Raw genomic sequence first — 13,617 nt, 5'->3', positions numbered from 1 at the left:
TACAGTTAAATCCCACACCATTCACACTCCAGCAACATGGCCACCCAACTGGACCACTGAAAAGGACCTTAATGTCAAAGCTATCTTTCCACGAGACCTACTTTAGAGAACCTGGAAAATTCAACATTGGACACATTTAGCTATAATACCAGTGAGATTAAATTGGCTATTAAAAAGTGAAAAGAACAAAACTGTCATGACACAGATGACATGCTGAGCTCTGCACCACTGACCTATGGTCTTGATGTGATTATACAGGGATGGTTTTGAATTCATTGTACTTTTTACCATATACTATCATCCAAAGGAATGATTTTTTTTAACTACGACTGTTGAAATTCTAAATACAAACAGCATTCAACTCTTCTCTTGTCCTAACCCCTATCTCTGCAGGCCAGCTCTCAAGACTGAACTTTTCTTTCAAATGCTAAGGAGCAAGAAACAAAAATCTCTATGAAGGTCCCAAAGACTAAAAATTCTTATTTTTAGTCCTCTATTGTTATGTTCAAAACCCTATATAGCACATATTTTCTAGCTAAGGAGATCTGAAAACAGCAAAGCTCTTGCAGCCCAGCTGTTTTTTTTCCCCCCTAATTAGTAAAAGAGGAACCTGTGGAGAGATTAAAGATTTAGTCTGCCCCAGAGCTAACAGCCTCCCCTCCAGCAGCAATCCTACCTCCTGCTGGCCTAAGCAGAAAGACAAAACAGACCGCCAAATCTAGATCTCTGGTATTAACCTTGACTGACAATCTTGCCAGCCACCCACCTAGGTTGGACACAGTGGCTCATGCCTGTACTCCCTGCACTTTGGGAGGCCGAGGCAGGCGGATCACTGGAGGCTAGGAGTTCAAGACCAGCCTGGCCAACACAGGGAAACCCCGTCTCTACTAAAAATACAAAAAATAAAATAAAAAATTAGCTGGGCATTGTGGCGCATACCTGTATTCCCAGCTACTCGGAAGACTGAGGCAGGAGAATCACTTGAACCTGGGAGATAGAGGCTGCAATGAGCAGAGATTGCACCACTGCACTCCAGCCTGGGCAACAGAGCAAGATTCTGTCTCAAAAAAACAACCACAAGTAAATAAAAATAAAGACTATCATAATCAGCTTTCCCTTGCAGAGTATTTTTCATAAGGTGCTAGCACACAACAGAAGGTGATTTAATCACAAACTTTTCAGAAAATAGATGATAGCACAGTAATTTGTGATTCAGAACTGTACGGCTTTTAAAAAAAATATTTTCCATTATCAAATATATCCTTCATGAAAGACGTTTTGTAAAGCACAAAACAGACCTGAAACTAAGTTCTGAATAATAGGCACTGTTTTCTCAAACCTTGTAATATACACTTTTTAACTCCTTTTTAAAAATTTAGTTCAGAGGAGCTATCTTATCTTGGAGGACATTTTCAACTTGATCTTCAGATTCTAAGTGGCTCATTCTAGTCAACATGGGACATCTCTAGCAAAAGATTTTCCCTGAACTCCCTTAGCAAATTATTCCATTGTTTGACCTCACTGTCAGGTAAAATTTTAGTAGGAGATTAGAACATTTTTCTTTTCCAGTTCCAGAACAAAGTAATTTTTAGATCAAAACGAATTGCTGCAACATCCCTGCTGACACAATAGGATAAAGCAAAGGAGAAAAGCACTGGTTAATACCACGCAGCTACTGGAGAGTTTATTTCTAAAGCTGTTAATACAGTTTTGAAGTATGAAGCTTAAAGTACCAAGACAGCCAGAGTGTGTTTTTGTTGCTACATTTTTAAAATTAAGCCCTTTATTGGCTTTTTGTCCATTCACCTTTCTTTTAATACTGAGAAAGGAGAAAAGAAAGACATTTCATGATGGTAAATGCTTTATTGACCTCTCTTATCTGAACAAAAATGACCCATATCTCACAACCTCTAAAAGCTGGTGAATTTTTTAAGCCAAATATACAAAACATTATAAGTAAAGATTTTGCTTTTAAGCCTTAGAATACAGCCAGGTGGTCAGTACTAATGGTTTGTCTCCACGCAGAGTCTATAACGCAGCCCCTTCAAAAATTCCAAACCAACATCTTCATGCTATCCTGAAAATAATGCAATATTTAGTTCAAAAGAATTAAGTATCAAATATATCTGGTTTCAAGTGTTATTCAGTATTTCATACCCTAACTCACATTCTGAAAGTTCTACAACAGGCAAGATAATACTACCAATAATGAATTTACTATCATCCATATTGAGAAAAAGCACGTTCATTCATCCCAGTTACTTGAATACTCTTTTAAAATATTCACCGAACACAGGCAAAATAAAATTTCAGATACACACATTTAAGTGCTTTTAATTACAATTAATTCATTTAATTGGTTTCTAGTACACAGATATACTGATATATTTGTTAGTTACATAGAGAGAAAACTCCATTTCACAGCCACAAGAAATAACCCAAGTTTGCCATGTGGGTCTCAAGAATAATAGAAATGGTTCCATTCAATTCCCCCGCTTTGTAAAACCAACCTTCCCCTACCAACTCCCCACCCCCTCTGCCCCCGAAAAACAAATCACTTCAGCGTTTGGAATTAGAAGTAAAGAAGAAACCTGTTCTTGCTGGATCAAAGAGCTTAGCTATAAAGCATCCCAGCAAACACAAAGATCAATCCTATCCAACTCTAGAATTAACTTACAGGGCTTGGAAAGGTTATCCGGAACAGTTGACCTGTCCTGAAGTAACAGACACTTTGTACCTACACAATAAATAAACTCCCATTTTTACCTCTCATTCCATCCCTGTGATTACTAAGTGTCTCTTCCTTGCCACTAAAAAACCTGATCAACCAGACTAGGACAAACCCTTTTCAGAAACTAAACTAATTCCCAAACCTAACAGTTTGAAGTTGTTTCACAAAACTATACAACCAGTGGGACGAACTGCCTCTGCCAGCAGTCACGGGTAGAGGAGGAAGCTACAGCTGCCGGTGGTGGACTCCTCGGCCACTCAGCCCCAGGGCACTACTGTGGGGTGTTCAGGTCATAGGGGCAGGGCTATGCCAAGTGTGAGGGATGTAGGCCCTACCTCACCGCTGAGAGCCACATCAGGCACTAGAGAGCCTAAAACACAACCCTCTCCTCAGCAGAACGACCTCAGCCTGCCTCTGTCTGAGCTCATTCAGGATAGGGCTCAAATGTAATGCTGCATCAAGCCCCCTTCATCATTCCAGTGATCTACCCTCAATCCCTCTCTCCCACTACCCCACGGATAGTAATGGCAGTGAGCTTCTGGAGTGACTCAAGTTGAACTGAATGACTATGTGGAGAGCCTCCATAAATCAAATAGGGATTGGATTGGATGGTACTTTCCCTCCAGTGTCACAGTTTGTCTACATTTGTACAAGTTCCTGCACAACTCTCACTGTATTGCTAATGTATTTCCAATCTGCCTACTTCTCTCCAACTACTGCTGTCACCAACCTTCTAGCCACCATCATCTCCCGCATGGACTGATACAGTTGTTCTTCCTACCTCCCTCTAAAATCTGTTCTCAATGAAGCAGCCAGATTGATCTTTTTGCACTGTGTAAGTCTAATAAAGTCATTCCCTGCTTAAAACCCTCCAGTGTCTTGTTCACTTAAAATTCAGAACTTCTTAGCTTGACCAAGACTTTATCCGGCTTGGCTCTCTATCTCCTCTCAATATGAGTAGTTCCCAGAACAAGCTATTAATACATAGTACCCTGGAGTGTTTGGAGCGCTAGCTTTGTGGTGAGCCTCCCTGGGTTTGAATCCCAGTCCTGCCACAAGTATTGCCACAAGTATTGCCACAAGTAAGCAATATTAAGCATAGAAAGTGTGTAACAAATTATGTTTAGGCAGTAGATTCTCTCACCTCAGTAAGTGGCAGCACCAGCATCCACTGGATTATTCAGTGCTCAAACCAGAAACCCGGGCGTTATCTCTGACTCCTCCTTCACGTCACATCCAGTCCATCACAAAGCTTGCAAAAACACAGCCCCAAACTCACTACTTCTTACCATCTGTTCTTCTATTACTACTTTAATCCAAGCCACCATTATCTCCTCTGGACTCCTGCATCTTTCTCTGCTACCCTTTGATTCTTTACATGGAAAAAATTAAAAAAATAAACTACACAACCAGCTACCAAGGAAACAGTCAATTTCCATGATAATCTGAGGTTCATATTAAATACGTACAAGATAATGGGAATGCTGCACTAAGGACTTTTTTCCCCTCACAAGCCTAGAATAAATACCAACAATGAAATGCTCCTAAAAAAGAAGTGATATGATTTATCCACGTTCAGGATAAACAATAAATCCCCACTTTATTGATTCCCACTGGTGAAAGAAATTTTCAAGAATGTTGCGTGCATGTGCGTGTAATTGAAGACCTATACAAAACCTCCAGCCCTCCTTTCACATACATAAAGTATTTGCATAAATACACAAATATTAAAACCCAGGATCCATGTGTCACTCAAGAAAATAATTGCTGCAGGCACAGAATTGATACATTTCCAGATTTCGCAATGGACAAAGAACATCTTCAAAGCAAAGGAATTTAGTAATAGTATAAAAACAACTAAACATTGAGAAAATAACTAATCTCAATTAGCCAATGTATATGTATGTATATTTTAATCTCACAATAAAGGCAAAAAGATCATGAGATGAGTGTCCCAAGCCAACAGGATCATTGCTATAAAATATTTTCCTATCAATATATGCAAAAGAGGCTTACTGCTCTTTCAACCACACTCTAAAATGTCTCTTACCTCTCATATCAAACAATCTTTACAAGTTCTTAGAGTATTAATTAACATGAAAGACTGACCAGAGATAAAATTAACTATCTTATTACCTCTGACCATTTCAACTACACGAATAAATACAAGAACTGCAACAATGAGAACATACTGCAAATATACAGCCTTTACAACAATAGGGGCTCTTTCTTTTCTCTATTTTCTTCTATAGTTTATTGGCAGTCAAGAAGTACCTTTAAAGCCTGCTTTGCCCTTATGCTGACTGAGATGCCTTCACTCACCACTAACACACAGGTAAGAAGTTCTCTCACCTTTTCAGGAGCTACCAGTACCTAAACGGGAAATAAGTTATATCTTCTAAGTTGAAGGCAGAAACTAATCAGTGCCCACAGGATTCTAAAGGTTGTCAAATGAAAACAAAACTTGGCCTAAAATTTGAGTTGATTTCATTTCTGCTGTGCCCTCTCCATCAAAACATTAACTCAATTTAAAATAACCAATTTTTTTTACATCCTGCTTCACCTTTCCCTATTTTTTACATATACTGAATCAGCAATTTTCCAAATTTTCAAACAGTAAAACTTTCTTTCAAATTAAACCTTACAAAGAACATGAATATAAAATTGAAAAAAAAAAAGTAATTTTAGGGTAAGTATATCTTCAAGTTTAAATGTAAAGCATTCACATATCATAAAGAAAATTACTGCTAGGCCTGTAATGTCAGCACTTTGGGAGGCCAAGGCAAGAAAATCACTTGAGCCCAGAAGTTTGAGACCAGCCTGGGCAACACAGTAAGATTTCATCTCTATCAATAAAATAATAAAATAAATTTTAAAATTAGCCAGACACAGTGGTGCATGCCTGAAGTCTCAGCTACTTGTGAGGCTGAGGCGGGAGGATCACTTGAACCAGAGGTCAAGGCTGCAGTGAACTGTGATTGCACCACTGCAGGCCAGCCTGGGCAACATAGTGAGACCAGCCTGACAACATAACAAGACCTCATCTCTATAAAAAAAAAAAATTACAGGTAAGAATCATATACAGAAATTATATGAACTAATATATAGATGACAATTAAGAAAGATGAACTAATTATATGATGAACTATATATTAGTTCATATAATTAAGAAATATGAACTAATATGTAGATGACAAGAACTAATATATAGATGACAATTAAGAAAATCTTGTTCACTAACATAAGTTGCTGATAATAACAGACTGATCTTTATTTTAAACAGTTCACCTCAGAGTTTTGGGATGCTCTTTAAGTAGAGCAGGCCAAAAAAACAAAAATCATTTACTTTTGAGATCTGCACAGACATTAACAGAACAGCAACAACTAATGCATTATCGGTAATTATGTACTAAAATTAAGTTTATGTTTTAAATAACATCTAAAATAACATTTTTGTCAAATGTTTATAAAATCCTTTAAAACATCTCTACAAAATGCTGGACAACTATTTCAAATCACTTTCTAAAGCATCATTTATTACATCATAACTCGACTCCCAAAAACATCTCCAATTGCAGGGTCAGGATGAGTCTATTCTTTCTAAAACTAAACATAACACAAAAATGGTTTTTGAACCTGAATTCTAAATGTCTGATAAGACATAATCTTATACTCAGTATATAAATCAGTACAAACTGCTATCCTTCATATTCAAAAATGAAACTGATTATTGCTCTTCTAGTGTACCTGAAAGGTCCACAAGATTAGCCATCTCAATCAAAGATATATCTACGTAGGCCTTTGGGGATGGTAAGATCTAAAGGTATCAACTCTCCTACAATCATATAAGCCAAGGGCTGAGAAAGTACAGCCAGCTGGTAAAGTCTAACCCTCTAGCTTTATTTTTCAGTCCCACAGGGCCAGGTGCGGTGACTCACACCTATAAATACCAGCACTTTGGGAGGCTGAGGCAAGAGGACCACTTGAGTCCAGGAGTTCGAGACCAGCCTGGGCAATAAAGCGAGACTCCCTCCCACCCACCTCAACAAAAAAAAGAAAGAAGAACGGTGTTATGGGTTGAATTATGTCCCTCCCCTACCCTAAATCCCTGGCAACAAAAACAAGGTATCTTGAAGACCTAACCCATAATACTTCAGATGTGACTTTATTTGGACATAGGGTTTACAGAGGTAATCAAGTTAAAATTAGATCATTAGGGTGAACCCTAATCCAGTATGACTGGTGTCCTTGTAAAAAAAGAGAAATTAGTACACAGAGACAGAGGAAAAATGATGTGAACACACAGGGAGAAGATGGCCCACTATAAGCCAAGACGGTAGTCCTGGAAAAGATTCTTCCTTCACAGCCTAAGGAGGAACCAACCGTGCCAACAAACCTTGGTTTCAGACTTACAGCCTTCACAAAGAATTAGGAGGCAATACATTTCTATTGCTTAAGACATCTAGTTTGCAACACTTTTTTACAGTAGCCCTGGCAGATTAATACAAATGGTTTCTATATTTTCAAGTGGTTGGAAAACAAATGTTATTTTAAGACATGTGGAAATTATGTGAAACTCAAATTTCAGTGTGGATAAACTTTTTCTGCAACACAGTCACACTTATTCCTTATTTCTTTATATACTGCCTATGACGAACTACTTTCATGTTCAAAATGGTAGGGTGAGTAGCTGCAACAGAGAGCTTGTGGCCACAAAGCCTAAAACATGGCACTTTACAGAAGAGTTTGCCAATCTGAGAAAAACCACTGTGTTACAAAGCATCACACCCTACCTTATAGGGCAGATACAACCTAAGAAGATCAATCCGTTATCACTTTCCATTTTTCAGCTGACCTTCAGTATTCTGCTTTTCTTCTAAAAATTAGCTCAATTTTATTATTTAATATGTAAATTAGATAATTTACATATTCCTGGACCATCATCTACTAAGTCCACTAATGTTACCAGAACTTATGTGACTAATAAAACTATATGAAAGACCTCATACAACTCTCAATGATAGATCCAAAAATCACAACCACATAAATGATTCCAATAAAATTCAGTATGTGATTATGTACAAATTAGGGCTGTGTTTACCTTCTATTATCAAAATACCAATTTATCGATTAAACACTAGGGTATAGGACATGAAAAGAATGATAAAATGATGAATTAACTCTTTAGGTTCCAATTTTCTAAAAGCTAAAAACTCAATGTTTATTAATCCAATGAAACAGTTAAGTTCTGCCCCATTAGCCAACTGGCAGTATGTACTATGACTGCAGAAATTCATACACACATATACCAAAAGACACGTAAAAGAATGTTTTAGCAGTACTTTTTGGAATAGCTCCAGACTGGAAGTCATCCAAATGCCCATCAACAGTAGAAGGATAAACTAATCACAGTAAATTCACACAATGCAATACTTTTCAGCAATAAGAATGAACAAACCACATGCAACACAGAATAACCTCATAAACATAAAGATGGAAGCCAAACAAAAAGCAAAACCTATGAATGACATCAATTTCAATAATAAGCAAAACTAATCTACAGTGCTAGAGTAGGAGGGTGGTACTCTACTTACAGTGGAAGTAATGACTGAGAAGGGACATGAAGAGAAATGAAAGGAGTTCCTGAGATTTTTGGTAATACTCTATTCCTCTTCCTACTGTGTGTATGAGACTTCAACAAAAAAAGGTTAACAAAAAACAAGTTCCACTTCCAGGTGCTACTTCCCTAAGATTACTAGAAGTGGAACTATGTTCCCACTGGCCCAATGGGTCCATAGGTAACAACTAAAAACTCTGGACAAAATATAAAAAGAAACTACCTGAAGGCACTGGACAGCAACCAAAAACAGGCAGAAACTGCAAGTGTGTCAGCACTGGAAAAAGGGAATAAAAATGAGAGTTTCCTTTTTTTTAATAAAATAGGTTTTTGCCTCAGGGAAGGCCTAGGTAAGCCAGGTTAGGTAATATAATCTGGATAAAAACTACTGTCTTGGGAGAGAGATCCAAGATGGCCGATTACTAGCAGCTCAAAATTGTAGCTCCTAGTCAAAGCGCAGAGAACAAGAGGACGCCACACTTTCAGATGAATTTTTGTTGCTCACGGACCAGGAGATTCCCAGCAGAGGAGCCCCACAGGTCGCCAGCACGGCTCTTGTGGCTGGCATGGCAGTTTTGCCGGCGCCTCAGTTCTCAGTGCAGAGTAAATGGGACTGGGTCCCCTTTTGGTCGACGTTTGGAGCTCCGGGAAGGCAGAGTTGCCCATTCAGCTGATTGAAAAAGGGACTCAAGAGGGAAGCCAGACTGGAGATTCCCAGGCAGAAAAGCACCACGAATCTTAATGCTGCTGTTTTAGCCTGTGCAGTGGGTTGCTCAGATTCCGGCGCTGGGAATCAACAAGTTGGATGTCCACTCAGAGACCTAATTTGAAAGTTGGTAATTACAAAGACAATAGATGGATAAATTTACAATGATGGGAAGAAACTGCCGTAAAAAGGCTGAGAATACCCAAAATCAGAATGCCTCTCCCTCTACAGGGGATCACAGTTCCTCATCAACAGGGGAACAAGGCATGATGGAGAACGAGTGCGTTCCATTAACAGAATTAGGCTTCAGAAAGTGGATAATAAGAAACTTCTGTGAGTTAAAAGAACATGGTCTGGCCCAATGTAAAGAAACTTGAAAAAAGGTCTGACGAAATCCTAATGAAAATAGACAATTTAGAGAGGAATATAAGTGAATTAATGGAACTGAAGAATACAATATGAGAACGCTGCAAAGTATGCACAGGTTTTAACAGTCAAATTGATCAAGCAGAAGAAACGATATCAGAGGTCAAAGACCAACTTAGTGAAATGAAACCAGAAGACAAAACTAGAGAAGAAAGAGTAAAAAGGAAGGAGCAAAGTCTCCAAGAAATATGGGACTATGCCAAAAGACCTAATTTACATTAGATAGGTGTGCCTGAATGTCATGAGGAGAATGAATCCAAGCTGGAAAATATTCTTCAGGATATTATTCAGGAAAACTTTCCTAACCTAGTAACATGGGACAATACTCAACTCCAGGTAATACAGAGAACACCACAAAGATATTCCTCAAGTACAGCAACCCCAAGACACATAATCAGTAGATTCACCAGGGTTGAAATAAAGGAGAAAATTCTAAGGGCAGCTAGAGAGAAAAGTCAGGTTACCCATAAAGGGAAGCCTATCAGACTCACAGCAGATCTCTCAGCAGAAACCCTACAGACTAGAAGAGAGTGGGGGGTCAATATTCAATATCCTCAAAGAAAACAATTTTCAACCCAAAATCTCATATCCAGCCAAATTAAGCTTCATAAATGAAGGAAAAATAAAATTTTTCACAAACAAGCAAGCACTCAGAGATTTCATCACCACCAGGCCTGCTTTACAAGAGCTTCTGAAAGAAGCATTACACACAGAAAGGAACAACCAGTATCAGTCATCCCAAAAACTTAGCAAAAGGTAGAGTATCTCCATAATGAAGAATCTACATCAACTAATGGGCAAAATAGCCAGTGAGCATTAAACGACAATATTAAACTCACAATATCAATATTAATCCTAAATTTAAATGGATTAAATGCCCCAATCAAAGACACAGGCAGGCAAACTGAATAAAAAGTCAAAACCCATTGGTTTACTGTATCCAGATCCATCTCATAAGCAAGGACACAAGAAGACTCAAAACAAAGGGTTGGTGGAAGACTCACCAATCAAATGGAGAGCAAAAAAAAAAAAAAAAAAAACACACAGGAGTTGTAACTTTCGTCTCTGACAAAATAGACTTTAATAGTAACAAAGACTAAAAGAAACAAAGAAGGACATTACATAATGGTAAAAGGATCAATGCAACAACAGGAGTCAATGATCATAAATATATATGCACCCAATATAGGAGCACCCAGATACATAAGACAAGTTCTTAATGACTTATAAAGAGACTCGGACTCCCGCACAATAATAGCAGGAGACGTTGACACCACATTGTTAATATTCGACAGATCAATGAGATAGAAAATTAGAAAATTAACAGGGACATCTATGATTTGAACTCAGACCTAGAACAAGTAAAATCAGTGAATATTTATAGAATTCTTCACCCCAGGTCCACAGAACATACATTTTTCTCAGTATCATATTGCACCTATTTTGAAAGTGACCACATAATTAATTGTAAGTAAATCACTCTTCAGCATTTGCATAGCATTTCACAGACTTAACTGAAATATTGGTTGGCTGTGTTATTTTCTTCCCTTATTCCTTCCTGTCTCTGCTGTTAAGCACAATTATCGACATAAAAGAGGTTTTTAATACCTATTTTTAGATTGCATTCCAGCCTGGGCAATAGAGCAAGACTCCTGTTCTCTCCCTCCCTTTCTCTTTCTTTCTTTCAAAAAAAAAAAAAAAGAAAGAAAAGAAACTACTATCTTACTGGCATGAAGAACCAGATGACAGAGTTCAGAGTGATTCTATCAGGTGGAAAGTGGTGGGGGAAATCTAGAAAAGGAGATAGCCAGAAAGGGAGAGGTTCAAAGTCTACATACAAACTTGGCCCAAATCTTACTACAGCAGGCCAGGTAAGACGAAAAACTGAATAGAGAATTTAGCTGCTGATGATGGTGGGAAAGATAGTTTGAATTCTGAGCTCATTCAAGTGAAATGCCTGCTAAAAAACAAAATAATAATTAGTATTATTTAATATTATTTGGATGTATGCAACAGAAACCAGTATTTCTACAATCAATTGTTGACAGTGTCTAGGATGCAATTCAAAATTCAAAGAAACAGGAAAACATGCTCCATACTCAAAGAGCAAAGGTGATCTATGAAGACCAACACTAAGATAACCTGAATGCATAACTAGAGAAGGATTTTTTTAAGCTACCTTCACGTAGGTTTCTCTAATGTTAGTACCTTACATAACCCTAGTACAGCTATAGAAATCAAGAAATTAATGTTGATACAATATTATCAAGTAATTTATAAACCTTATAGGAATTCTGTCAATAAATCCACTAATATCTTTATTCTGGCCCAGGATCCAATCCAAGATCCCACACTGCATTTAGTTGCTACGTATTCTCAGTCTCCTCCAGTCTGAGATAATTCTCCAGTCTTTCTTTGTAGATAAGAATTTTAAAGCAGCTACTATAACTATCTTCAAGGATTAAAGAGTAAAATAATCTCTTAATAAATGAATAGGAAATTTCAGCAGAGAAACAGAAACTATAAAAGAATACAAATTCTAGACCCAAAATTACAGTATTACTTTGTAATTTTCTAATTACAAAAATTACAATTCACTGGATACAAAATAAAGATGGCAGAAAAGTCAGTAAACTTAGAAGAAAGTTCAATAGATATTATTCAATCTGAACAACACAGAGGGGAAAAACAGTAAGAAAACTGAAGAGTACTGTGTATTACAACATCAAAGGTCTAAACCTACATGTAATAGGTATAATTATAATTCTATAATCAGAACTAAGAGAGAATGGAGCAGAAAAAATATTTGGAGAAATAATGACTGAAAATTTCCTAAATGAAGTACAAGATGGAAATTTACAGATCAATCAAACATTAGCAGGACAAAATACAAAGAAAACACCTAAGCACATCACAGTCTAATGGTCAGCAACGAAAAAGACAAAACTGCTAAAACAGCCAGAGAAAAATGACCAATCATATAAGAAAACAAGCATAAGAATTACTGATTTATAGCCAGGCGTGGTGGTACACACCTGTAGTTCCAGCTATTTGTGAGGATGAAGCAGATCACTGAAGCTTGGGAGTTTGAGGCTACAGTGAGCTATAATTGCACCATTGCACTCTAGCCTGAGCCACAGAACAAGACCCTGTCTCATTCACTCATTAAAGAATTACTAAATTCTCATTTTAAAAAATAACAAAGGCCAAAAGACAATGGTAGGTCATTTTAAGCGCGCATGCATGCATGCGTGTGTGCATGCGTATGCGCGCGCGTGTGTGTGTGTGTGTGTGCGTTTTGAGACAGTCTCACTCTGTCGCCCAGGCAGCCTCAACCTCCCAGGCTCAAGCAATCCTCCCACGTCAGGCTCAGGAACAGCTGGGACTACAGGCATGCGCCACTACACTCAGCTAACAACACACTTCTTTTTTTTTTTTTTTTTTTTTTTTTTGACTGTCCTAAATTGTTTATTAGGTATGAATTTTACAAACTTTACTTATATTAGCAGTAACGGTGTAGATGGAGAGTATTGCGCCTTCTCCAAGCTGCCCGGCGAGAACCACCAATAGTGTGGTGGAACTTATGGCCCTTTCCAAGGCCACGGCTCTTTCGGCCTGCAGATGTTAGCCCACACATCTCCCTGTGCTTGTGGACTGGTTTGGTGATCCATTGGGTGTCAGGATTTCTTCTGATAGCTTTATGGAATGGATCAATGAGAATAACCTCAAAAAATCTGTATGTGGAATCTTCGCCAACTCAGTAAGAATTCAGGACTCTTAGAGCCCCACAGTGGCGTCCAGCTCGCTCCTCTGCAACAGACTGAAGGCTTCGAGCAAACTTTAGCTGGTTAATACCATGATGGACAGGGTTGCCGTAAGTTGCACCCTTAGGAACTAGTCGTTTTCGGCCACCATGAATCCTATATATAATGTAACCTTGCTTGGCCTTGTAGCCCAGTCAGCCCGCTTTATCAGGCCGGGTGGGGCAGGGAGCCCTGTGGAGAGCAGAGAGCTGGCAGTACTGCCAGCAGCGGACCCTCAGAAGAAAGCACATGACATCAGACTGCTTCTTTCTCCATAGCTCCTGGATATACTTGTATGCACCCATCTTGGCTTACCTGATGGCTGCCACCAGAC

General features: G+C 38.3%; 1 protein-coding gene and 1 pseudogene across 8 annotated transcripts in view; both read right to left on the bottom strand.

Annotated features, from left to right (window-relative positions):
• ZFAND3 (zinc finger AN1-type containing 3) overlaps window positions 1-13,617 on the bottom strand; it is a 335,328-nt gene that overhangs the window by 264,191 nt on the left and 57,520 nt on the right. The gene's annotated exons all lie outside the window — the stretch shown is intronic.
• LOC144582139 (large ribosomal subunit protein eL15 pseudogene) overlaps window positions 1-13,617 on the bottom strand; it is a 51,828-nt pseudogene extending 38,211 nt beyond the window's left edge. The window contains exon 1 of the transcript XR_013534204.1: window positions 1-13,617. This exon is cut by the window's left edge and continues 38,211 nt beyond it. The product of XR_013534204.1 is annotated as a large ribosomal subunit protein eL15 pseudogene (transcript).

The sequence above is a fragment of the Callithrix jacchus genome, chromosome 4 (genome assembly GCF_049354715.1).
Source record: "Callithrix jacchus isolate 240 chromosome 4, calJac240_pri, whole genome shotgun sequence".
Lineage (NCBI taxonomy): Eukaryota > Metazoa > Chordata > Mammalia > Primates > Cebidae > Callithrix > Callithrix jacchus.
Note: the sequence above shows the minus strand (reverse complement) of the source record. Positions and strands in the feature narration are given on the sequence as shown.